Source organism: Rana temporaria, chromosome 8, assembly GCF_905171775.1.
Source record: "Rana temporaria chromosome 8, aRanTem1.1, whole genome shotgun sequence".
NCBI lineage: Eukaryota > Metazoa > Chordata > Amphibia > Anura > Ranidae > Rana > Rana temporaria.
The window spans coordinates 110905801-110918503 of record NC_053496.1 but is presented as its reverse complement, the minus strand read 5'-3'; the positions used below and the strand labels follow the sequence as shown (position 1 = coordinate 110918503).

At 45.8% G+C, this 12703-nt stretch overlaps 1 protein-coding gene across 3 annotated transcripts in view; it reads right to left on the bottom strand.

Moving 5' to 3' along the window:
* The window catches only part of CCSER2 (coiled-coil serine rich protein 2), a 158389-nt gene extending 146055 nt beyond the window's left edge, over positions 1-12334 (bottom strand). For 2 of the 3 annotated variants that reach the window (XM_040320511.1, XM_040320509.1), the window contains exon 1: positions 12098-12334. The gene's annotated coding sequence lies outside the window, so the exon portion shown is untranslated. The remainder of the gene's footprint in view (positions 1-12097) is intronic. The other variant, XM_040320507.1, reaches the window with a different exon arrangement.
* Positions 12335-12703: the final 369 nt, after the last annotated feature.

Below are 12703 nucleotides of genomic sequence, written 5' to 3'. Positions count from 1 at the left end.
TTAGAACACACCCAGGGAACATACTTAACCCCTTCCCTGCCAGTGGCATTTTTATAGTAATCCAATGCATTTTTATAGCACTGATCGCTATAAAAATGCCAATGGTCCCAAAAATGTGTCAAAAGTGTCCGCCATGTCGCAGTACCGAAAAAAAAAAAAAAACGCTGATCGCCGCCATTACTAGTAAAAAAAAAAAAAAAAAATGGCATAAAACTACCCCCTTTTTGTAAACGCTATAACTTTTGCGCAAACCAAACCCTTTTTGCGATTTTTTTTTTACGAAAAATATGTTTTTTTCAAAATTGTCGCTCTATTTTTGTTTATAGCGCAAAAACTAAAAACCGCAGAGGTGATCAAATACCACCAAAAGAAATCTCTATTTGTGGGAAAAAAAGGACGCCAATTTTGTTTGGGAGCGACGTCGCATGACCGCGCAATTGTCAGTTAAAGCGATGCAGTGCCGAATCGCAAAAAGTGCTCTGGTCTTTGACCAGCAATATGGTCCGGGGCTGAAGTGGTTAATGAATTGGTGAAATATTTGTACACAGATCATGTATTATAGTTCTAATGTGACAAGGCAGTAGGTAGAAGTGTAAGGGTCACTATATAGGTTACAGTCAGAACATACAATCAACTTTATTGATTTAGTCTGTGGCCAGTCAGGCAGGCCTCTGCATCACACAGTTGTTGGATCGAAAGGAGATTATACATTCAGGTTGTAATGTGGGTGATGAATTTAAACCAGGACTAGGCAAATCTCAGAAGCTACCTGCAGTAAACTAAAGCACCATTTTGAACTGATAGATATATTATTTTATTATTGATTATTAGCCCCCATTCACATCTAGGCGTTTTTACGCCTGTAGTGCTACGCCGCTGCCGCCAGAGGGATGAAAACACATGTCCCTCTATGGAGATGGTTCACATCTCCACGCCGAACGCCTGACGCCTGCCGCCTGAAAAAAGGTCCCGGACCTTTTTTTCAGGTGGCTTTCGGCTAGGAGATGGGAAGCATCTCCATAGAGGGGGTCAATCTGGGGCACATCTAGGCGGACAATACCGGCGTTTTGACACCGCAAATCGCGGTACAAAACGCCGCTATTTGTACCGCGATTTGCGGCGACAAAACGCAGCGAATTTGTCTGCCTAGGTGTGAATGGAGCCTTAACCTGTATTCTCATACTGTGCCCATTAGGTGCCAACCTGTAAGACTGTCCCAACACTTGTTATGACATATTTTTGAGTGTCTGTTATTGCCACTAAGTTCAGGCAAATGTACTGCCAGGATTACATGAGAGAATACTAAAGACATAGTAATTGAGAGTGTGTCAGTTTTCAGGCCTCGGCTTAGTAAACCTTCCCTCATGGGGGCCTTACAACCCGACACTGATTTGACAGGGAAAGATGACATTAAAGTGGAACTATGGGTATAATAGCGTTTCCACCCTGTTATAGGAAGTGGAAATAGAACAAAAGTCAGGATTAATAAAACTACATTACAGGGAGATCTCAAAAAAGTGAAAACTGCCGGGTTTTAAGCTAGCATTGGACTCATTCATGTTCTTTTTTTCCCCCCATAGTTCCCCTTCAAATGGCAGTATGCGCACCTATCCCACTAGATTAGCAATAAAACTAGAATTTGGCTTATTACAAAATGTCCATAACTGACTGGCTCTCTTTAGATACTTCAATATTGCGCTATAGCCAAAAGAAAGCTACGGGCGAAACCACTTCCGGTATGGAGTAATTAAACAATCAAGCACAATATGGATTTGGTGTATAAATAGCAAACAGAAGAGCATACCCATAGCTTCCTGATGACGCATGCGTGCATGCGAAACGCGTCGAGGCTCATGGGTAATACTCTTCAGTGAATACGTCACACTACTCAGACCTCCTCCACGGCATTGCACAGGCACTTCCGCCCGCTGGAACGCATTACGGCTGAGGCTTGGAGCACACGCCGAGGAGTAAGCAGTAACGCTGGATAGACTAGTGCCGGCTTGGGCACACGAACATGTGAGTGAATTCTTTTATGTTTTACTATTAAATTGTTTTAAAAATGTTCTGCACCATATGGAGTTTTTCTTTTTTGAGAGCCCAAAGACCCCATAAGGAGTTGGAGCACAAGAGTCTTGAATCAGCAGTGGGAACGTATACCAACATATCATTACATGCTGTATACTTTCTTGGATCTGGTGAGCGCATAGAAAAATAGGAGGTGGCGGTGACACTTTTGATAAGGGTGGAAAAAGACACGAATTTTGCGGCAAGGCACCATTTTCCTCACGTTTGGAAACACACTTTGAGGATATTGCAACAGCGCATGATCACATTGGACTTTATTTATATTATATTTTTTGTCTTTGTCTTTGTTACCACATATTATTTATTGCTAGCGCATTGGCGCTTCTTATGTTGATTGAGTTTGATTGAGTTTGTGCAATTAGGATCACTAATTTAATTAAGGAGGACCACAAAGTAGAGATTCACTCACTGACGTGAGGGTCTCATATTTTCTGATAATTAGATGTATAAATACATGACTGACACTTGTAGTTTAATCACATTACATAGGTGATTTAAGTTTCTTTGAAGTCAGCGCAGTAGTGCATTTTATGTACGAACATTCACAACATTTTCAAAAGAAAGCTACAGCAAGGTCGCCCAGCCCTGGGAGGGCTTCCATGGACACGGGTGTGCAAGGACACTGGGGCAACGTCATATGACAACAACCCAGAACAAGAGAGCGCCCAACCCGTCATTTGTATATATGGTGGATCATTTGTCATCGCCACAAGACTCCCCGCAGGGGGGGGGGGGGGGGTGGTCGGGAGCACGCAGCAATCGTGGACACGCTGTGTCACTGGCACACGGCGAGATATCCTATTCTCATTAAAAAGAGCCTATGACGCGGCTCTTTACTCATGTAATCGGCTGTGTTCAATCAAGGCTGTTCACGTGTAAACAAGGAAATACCTGTTGATTCTGCCAGAAATCCAGTGAGCTCTTAAATGATGCAATTCCAAGCAGTGCTATTAGCCTTGCCAGAGATCTATTTTCTGGACCATAGAACAACCCCCCCTTAAGTTATGAAGATGAGAAGGGGGATGTAAGGGATAAAACATGGGAAAATGGGCATGTATTACAGGGATGAACTGAATGTCATCTCTACTTTTCCCAAACACGTTTAACAAAAAAATCAAATTTTACAGCATTTGGCTGCGATTTTCTTTTTTCCATTGTCACACGCCTCCACTCTGAGACATGCTGGAACATGTAGGAGCTTCCTCGTGGCTTTTAAATTTCTCCAAATGACAGGATATAAAAAGCCTTAGTGTAAATCCACCCTTAAACTAAAAATCCCTGCATCTACAGACATCCACGATCCAACAGTAACCTATCTAGCCCTGTAAAGATGAAATCACTATACATACCTTTTTTGAAGCCAATCTGATCCAGTCTCCAGTGGCAGAAGCTCTGCAGAGGACATGGCCCACAACGGCTGTGAAATGAATGGGAAGTGACGTCACTCATAGACTTACTATGGGGGCTTCCATTGTCGGCTGTGTCCTCTGCACCCGCCTACATAGCAAAACCGCAGCTGACAGCTCAGCATGGGATCAGGTCGGATCAGCTTCAATTAAAGGGTGTAGTATCTCACAAAAGTGAGTACACCCCTCATATTTTTGTAAATATTTTATTACATCTTTTCATGTGACAACACTGAAGAAATGACACTTTGCTACAATGTAAAAGTAGTGAGTGTACAGCAGGGCTCGACAAATCCCGGGCGCCAGGTCGCCATGGCGACTAGAAATAGGGTCCTGGCGACTTGAATTGAGCTGGGGCCATCTGGTGGTGAGCCGTTGGGATTACAAGTTATTACCACCAGATGTGAGCTGGTGCCATCTGGTGGTGGCCGTTGGTATTACAAGTTAAGCATTACAAGTTAAACAGCAATTCTAATGTCATTTTACACTATTTTCACTGCCATCTTCTTCCCTCTAATTAGAACCCCCAAACATTATATATATTTTTTATCCTAACACCCTAGAGAATTAAATGGCGATCGTTTCAATACTTTCTGTCACGCCGTATTTGCGCAGCGGTCTTACAAGCGCACTTTTTTTGTGAAAAAATTACACTTTTTTAAATTAAAAAATAAGACAAACAGTAAAGTTATCCCCCTTTTTTTTTTATATTATGAAAGATAATGTTACGCCGAGTAAATTCATACCCAACATGTCACGCTTCAAAATTGCGTCCGCTCGTGGAATGCCGACAAACTTTTACCCTTTAAAATCTTCATAGGCGACGTTTAAAAAAAATCTACAGGTTGCATGTTTTGAGTTACAGAGAAGGTCTAGGGCTAGAATTATTGCTCTCGCTCTACCAATCGCGGCGATACCTCACGTGTGGTTTGAACACCGTTTACATATGCGGGCGCTGCTCACGTATGTGTTCGCTTCTGCGCGCAAGCTCGTCGGGACGGGGCGCGTTTTCTGGCTCCTAACTTTTTTACCTGGCTCCTAGATTCCAAGCAAATTTGTCAACCCCTGGTGTACAGCTTGTATAACAATGTAAATTTGTTGTCCTTTCAAACTCACTCAACACACAGCCATTAATGTCTAAACCGCTGGCAACAAAAGTGAGTACACCCCTAAGTGAAAATGTCTAGATTGGGCCCAAAGTGTCAATATTTTGTGTGGCCATCATTATATTCCAGCAGTGCCTTAACCCTCTTGGGCATGGAGTTCACCAGAGATTCACATGTTGCCACGGGAGTCCTCTTCCACTCCTCCATGATGACATCACAGAGCTGGTGGATGTTCGAGACCTTGCGCTCCTCCACCTTCCGTTTGAGAATGCCCCACAGATGCTCAATAGGGTTTAGGTCTGAAGACATGCTTGGCCAGTCCATCACCTTTACCCTGAGCTTCTTTAGCAAGGCAGTGGTCATCATGGAGGTGTGTTTGGGGTCGTTATGTAGGAAAACTGCCCTGCGGTCCAGTCTCTGAAGAGAGGGGATCATGCTCTGCTTCAGTATGTCACAGTACATGTTGGCATTCATGGTTCCCTCAATGAACTGTAGCTCCCCAGTGCCAGCAGCACTCATACAGCCCCCGACCATGACCCTCCTACCATCATGCTTGACTGTAGGCCAGACACACTTGTCATTGTAATCCTCAGCTGGTTGCCGCCACACACGCTTGACACAGTCTGAACAAAACAAGTTTATCTTGGTCTCATCAGACCACAGGACATAGTTCCAATAATCCATGTCCTTAGTCAGATTGTCTTCAAACTGTTTGCAGGATTTCTTGTGCATCATCTTTAGAAGAAGCTTCTTTCTGGGATGACAGCCATGCAGATTAATTTGATGCAGTGTGCATCATATGGTCTGAACACTGACAGGCTGACCCCCACCCCTTTAACCTATGCAGCAATTCTGGCAGCACTCATACGTCTATTTCCCCAAGGACAACCTCTGGACATGACGCAGATCATGTGCACTCTAATTTTTTGCCTCGACCATAGCGAGGCCTGTTCTGAGTGGAACCTGTGCTGTTAAACCGCTGTATGGTCTTGGCTATCGTGCTGCAGCTCAGTTTCAGGGTCTTGGCAATCTTCTTATAGCCTATGCCATCTTTATGTAGAGCAACAATAATTTTTGCCATGAGGTGCCGTGTTGAACTTCCAGTGATCAGTATGAGAGAGTGAGAGCGATAACACCAAATTTAACACACCTGCTCCTCATTCACACCTGAGACCTTGTAACACTAACAAGTCACATGACACTGGGAAGGGAAAATGGCTAATTGGGCCCAATGTGAACATTTTCACTTAAACCCCTTTAACATTGAGGAGTTTTTCAGGCGGTACAGCGCTAAAAATAGTGCTGCTATCCCGCCTGAAAAACTCCTCCCTAGCTACCTAAATGTGAAAGCTGAAGGGCTTTCACACTGAGGCGATGCGCTGACAGGAGACAAAAAAATCTCCTGTCAGCAGCATCTTTGGAGCGGTGAGAGGAGCGGCATGTATACCGCTCCTTCACCGCTCCTTCCCATTGAAAACAATGGGAAACCGCGGCAATACCACCCGCAATGCGCCTCTATAGAGGCGGTATTAACCCTTTATCGCCCACTAGCGGGGGTTAATACCGCACCGCTAGCGCCCGATTCCCGCGGCAATCCCGGCGGTATAGCGCCGCTATTTTTAGCAGCGATATACCACCGCCGCGGCTACAGGTCCAATGTGAAAGGGGCCTTAGGGGTGTACTCACTTTTGTTGCCAGCGGTTTGGACATTAATGGCTGTGTGTTGAGTTATTTTGAGGGGACAACAAATTTACACTCTTATACACTCATTTCTTCAGTGTTGTCACATTAAAAGATGTAATAAAACATTTACAAAAATGTGAGGGGTGTACTCACTTTTGTGAGACACTGTATGTATTCCGATTTCTTCTTTACAGGGCTAGATAGGTTAGTGTTAGATAGTGGATGTCTGTAGATGCAGGGATTTTAGTGTTAGACTGGACTTCTACTTTAATAAATTGTTATAGTAGCTTAAAAAAATAAATAAAAAAAGAATGCCCTGTAAGCTGTCATGATGTCAACAAACAACTCTTTTGAAAATGGAAGGGGGGGTCACAGTTATGTCCAGACTAAAAGGTGACCCAAAGGCTCATTCACACCAGAGCATGATGCGGGAAACCCACGTGCATTTCTCCCACACCACGTTCCAAGCTCTTTGGGTGTGTGATCTGTTGCGATTGTCAATGTATTCCTAATGCCACCTCAAGTGCAGATCGCAAACACTTTGCATTTTCCTGCACCAGATCGCACTGTACAACAGAACCATGCTATCTGGTGCAGCGATCCAGTGCGATTTCATCCCATTCGAATGAGCTGAAAATCCCACTGCACTAAATTCAGGTTTGAACCCACCTTAAAGGAAAAGTCCAGCCCAACACAAAAATCACTACATCTCTAGACATCCATCATCTAACACTAACCCTATAAAAGAAGAAATCAATATAAATACCTTTTATGAAACTGCTCCAGTCCCAAGCGGAGTTTTCTGCCGCAGTTTTGCTGTGTAGGTGGGTGCAGAGGAGGCAGCTGACAATGGAAGCCCCATAGTAACTCTATGGGTGAAGTCACTTCCCATTCATCTAAAAGCCGTTGTCAGCCGTGTCCTCTGCAGAGCTACCGCCACTGAAGACTGGACCGGACTGCTTCAAAAAAAAAAATGCATGTATACCGATTTCTTCATTACAGGGCTATATAGGTTAGTGTTAGATAGTGGATGTCTGTAGCTGTAGAGATTTTAGCGTTAGGCTGGACTTCCACTTTAAGGCTCCATGCACACTGAAGCTGATAAAAGCTATAAAAAAAAAAAAACGCCAGTAGCTTTGCAGGGACCCTTCCAACATTTTTTTGCGTTTTTGCAATAGCTTTAATTAGCGTTTTTCAGTGTAGCTTTTTTTTCCCCCCCTCAATGGATAAAAAAAACGCAAAAAGCGTTAAGCGTTTTTGGGCGTTTAAGCGTTTTTCAGTGTTTTGCCTTTTTCCCGCCAAAAAATGGCACTTTGAACGCAAATTTCAGGCGTTCAGAAAAAAGCCATTAAACTCCATAGCTCATTAACACAAAAAAACGCCCAGGTGTGCATGAGCACATAGGCTAACATAGAGTTTAGTTTATGGGCTTTGAAAAAAAAAAAAGCCAAAACGACAATAAACTGCAGTTTATCAGCTTCAGTGTGCATGGAGCCTAAAAGGTAATGACGCGATTATACAATGCAGCCTGATGTTCCACAACATCTTAATGACTGCCTCCAAATCATATCAGGGTATCAGCATCACGGGTCCAAAGTTTCTGCTCACAAAGCACAAAGAATTTCAATAATATTTCTACCCAACAGGGGATGACCCGACACACACTGAGCCGTGATTAATCGCACTGGGCCAACAGGATATTACGCATACATCTGTGAACGATCAACTGCTGCCTGCCATCCAGGAGTAGATACACATGGTATCAAAGTGCATCCCTATCAGCTACACTATATTGTATATTCATATTACAATCTAGACTTACTCAAGCTACGCAACGCGGAGGAACACTTGAAAGAACTTTCAGGTCTCAGGGAAAACCTGCTAACAATTACTATATCTACAGCTCATGGTGTATTCGTGTGAACAGTACCTTCGAGGTGGAGGAATAAAAGAATAAGGATTGTGGAGTAGTTAACCACTTGAGCTCGGAAGGTTCCCCCCCCCCCCCTCTTCATGACCAGGCCATTTTTTGCTATTCTGCACTGCACTACATTAAAGTGGAGTTCCACCCATAAATATAACATTACATCAGTAGTTTTAAAAAAAATGTCATTAGTCCTTTACGAAATTTTTTTTTATTTTTTAGATGCCTTTAAAGTGTTGTTGCTAGGCAGAATAGTTAATCTTCCCACTTCCTGCACCTAGGTGCTTAAGCTTCCTAACCTACACCGCACAGACTCCTGGGAATGTAGTGGGTGTAACTTTCCAGGAGTCTGTGCACTCCCCAGTCTTGAAGAATCATGTGACTTGGACAGTACAGGTGCTGAAACCTGATCTGACACTGCTTGCGCAGCACTGAGCATGTGCGAGGATCTGCAAGGCTGAAATCCAGGAAGTCATACAGTCTGGCTTCATGATGCCCACACTTAAGATGGCCCCAGTCAATTTCTATTTTATAAAGTGTCTAAATGCTGTAACAACCTAACAAAACGGACCTTAGTTTACAGACTAACTTTACTAGAATACATTAAGCTTGTGTATTACAGGGGTATTTATATTTAAAAAGTGAAATTGTGTCCGGAACTCCGCTTTAATTACCAACTGCGTAGTCAACACTATACCCAAATGAAATGTATATCTTTTTTTTTTTTTTTACACACAAATAGAGATTTTTTTTGGTGGTATTTGATCACCACTGTTTTTTTTTTTTATTTGTTGTTTTGTTTTTGTTTATATCACAACATTAAAAAAATAAAAAAAAAAAAAAAAACATAACCAATAAATTCAAATTTCTTCATAAATTAAAGGTCAACATGTATTTAAAAAAATAAATTGGTTTGTGTGAAAGTTATAGGTTCTACAAACTATGGTGTATAATTATATACATTTGAAAATTGATGAATCCCGGTACTGCAGGCCAATCACAAGCTTGAGGTCCCACAATGCTAGGACAGTACAAAAACTCACTAAATTACACCTGTTTGGAAAATTAAGAAATGTATTTATTTATTTTTATATACTATCACCAGTGCAGTACAGAGCATCGTCATGTGACTAGCGTGATGGTGATCGGGGATACTAATGACAGCGTGCAAAACAAATAAAAAGCTTTAATATGCTTATATCAGAGTATTTCACTGTTACCATAGTGACACTGTACTTCTCTGAGCTGATCAGGATTTAGTTTACACTGTTACTGCTCATATAGTGATGATCACTGTATAGGCAATAGCTTTAGCAGTCATGAATGGGACAGGCCACCTAACATTGATGTTTAGTGGGAAAAATGTTACTTGCAATAGTGGTAAAAGAACCCATCACCCTGGTGCTCTGGGGGAAGAGCGCTCCTTACATTCGTTCAGTTTGTTCCTGGTGGACACAGGTGGACACGTGACAGCTCTATGGGTAGCTGGATGTAAATGGATTCCATCTTCCCTTTATATCAGGCTACCTCTGATCCGTCATCCTAAGGCCCACAAAAATGGAAAAAGGATGCAGTCCAGACTCCAGACAGACTCGGGAGGTAGTCGGATCTAGATGGAAACACGAGTGTCCATTGGGGATGCAGCATGGAGCTTCCAAACAGGTCCGCCTGAAAACAGACAGATGGACCCGATTGGATAGTCCGTATGAAAGGGTCCATACATTGGTGGCCAATGGGAAGAATGCTCCTTCTATTGGCACTCAATCGGAAGCAAACTGAAAGTCAGAGGAGCCCATTACAACGGCGCTCAGCGGGAAGAGGGGTCAGTACGATGGCGCTCAGCGGGGTACGTACGATGTCGCTCAGCAGAAAGAGGGGTCCGTACGATGGCGCTCACCGGAAAGAGGGGTTCGTACGATGGTGCTCACCGGAAAGAGGGGTCCGTAAGCTGGCGCTCATCGGGATACGTACGCTGGCACTCAGTGGGAAGAGTGTTTCAACGCTGGTGCTCAGTGGGATCCGTACGCTGTCGCTCAATCGGGAAGAGGGGTCCATACACTTAGCACTCAGCGGGAAGAGAGATCCGTGCGCTCAGCGGGAAGAGAGATCCGTGCGCTTATCGCTCAGCGGAAAGAGAGATCCTTACGCTCAGTGGGAACCGTACGATTAGCGCTCAGCGGGAAGAGAGATCCGTACGCTTAGCGCTCAGCGGGAAGAGAGATCCGTACGCTGGCGCTCAGCGGAAAGAGAGATCCGTACGCTCAGCGGGAAGAGAGAACCGTACGATTAGCGCTCAGCGGGAAGAGAGATCCGTACGATTAGCGCTCAGCGGAAAGAGAGATCCGTACGCTGGCGCTCAGCGGAAAGAGAGATCCGTACGCTGGCGCTCATCGGAAAGAGAGATCCGTACGCTCAACGGGAAGAGAGAACCGGACGATTAGCGCTCAGCGGGAAGAGAGAAATGTACGATTAGCGCTCAGCGGGAAGAGAGAACCGTACGATTAGCGCTCAGCGGGAAGAGAGAACCGTACGATTAGCGCTCAGCGGGAAGAGAGAACCGTACGATTAGCGCTCAGCGGGAAGAGAGAACCGTACGATTAGCGCTCAGCGGGAAGAGAGAACCGTACGATTAGCGCTCAGCGGGAAGAGAGATCCGTACGCTTAGCGCTCAGCGGGAAGAGAGATCCGTACGCTTAGCGCTCAGCGGGAAGAGAGATCCGTACGCTCAGCGGGAAGAGAGAACCGTACGATTAGCGCTCAGCGGGAAGAGAGATCCGTACGATTAGCGCTCAGCGGGAAGAGAGATCCGTACGCATAGCGCTCAGCGGGAAGAGAGATCCGTACGCATAGCGCTCAGCGGAAAGAGAGATCCATACGCTCAGCGGGAAGAGAGATCCGTACGCATAGCGCTCAGCGGGAAGAGAGATCCGTACGCATAGCGCTCAGCGGAAAGAGAGATCCGTACGCATAGCGCTCAGCGGAAAGAGAGATCCATACGCTCAGCGGGAAGAGAGAACCGGACGATTAGCGCTCAGCGGGAAGAGAGAACCGTACGATTAGCGCTCAGCGGGAAGAGAGAACCGTACGATTAGCGCTCAGCGGGAAGAGAGAACCGTACGATTAGCGCTCAGGGGGAAGAGAGATCCGTACGATTAGCGCTCAGCGGGAAGAGAGATCCGTACGCTGGCGCTCAGCGGGATCCTTACAATGGGGCTCAGCGGGATCCATACAATGGGGCTCAGCGGGAAGAGGGGATCCATACGCTGGGGCTCAGTGGGATCTGTACGCTGGCGCTCAGTGGGATCCACACAATTAGGCTCAGCGGGAAGGGGGTCCGTACGATGGGGCTCAGCGGGATCCGTACGATGGGGCTCAGCGGGATCCGTACGATGGGGCTCAGCGGGATCCGTACGATGGGGCTCAGCGGGAAGAGGGGTCCATACGCTGGGGCACAGTGGGATCCATACAATTAGGCTCAGCGGGTAGGGGGGTCAGTACGATGGGGCACAGCCGGTAGGGGGGTCAGTACGATGGGGCTCAGCGGGAAGGGGGGTCTGTACGATGGGGCTCAGCGGGAAGGGGGGTCTGTACGATGGGGCTCAGCGGGATGAGGGGACTGTATGATGGAGCAGGACTGTGTCAGTGATGGAGCAAGCAATGACAGAATGTGAAGATTCCCCCATCACACTGGTACACCCAGATGTGAAATCCATGCTCCTCTCTATATATAGATGACATGATGAGATGGCAGACAGACTCAGTGCTGTACACACCGGGCTCGGTTATCTCCACTCTGTCCTGACTTGTGGCCGAAGGTGAGCTCCAGCCTATCCCCCCTCCTGATCAGGCCCCGCCCCTCTCCCCTCCAGCTGACGCATCCCATTACCCACCTCTGCTGGAACGTCTGTACCCGGCTTCCTCTCTTCCTGTACCTCATTCACATCCTTCCTCCATTACAGGACACAGCGAAAACACAGCAGCTGTCACACGGCCATTATACGCCACACCAGGTCCCGAGCGTGTGTACCTCTATGACTCCGGACGTGCCCTCTCTACGGACACCGGGCACCAAGGATACTCGTTCTCAGTGCGCGGGCATGAGCGCGTGATGTTAGAGTGCCGAGTACGCATGCGCGAACCAATGCCTTGCCTTTGCAAAGCGCAAGTACGTGACATGACGTCAGCAGTCGGATGGTGTGTGCAGGGAGCAGGCGGGGTACTCTATGGCTGTATATTAGTCATTATTTACCTGCTGGGCACTGACTTACATTACATGTGGGCTCAGTCACTGCAAATGTGCAGCAAGCATGGCTGGGCTGAGCGATATTTAAAGGTCTGTTTACACAACGCAAGGCAAAACTTGAATAAGGAAGGGTTATAACACCTGTCAGGGCAATATTTCCTATTGTATACAGGAAGTGATTGTCACCAGAACTAGTGTCCCCCATAGGTAGATTTCTCCTCTATTCCTGTTTTAGTGAAAATCACAAATTTCT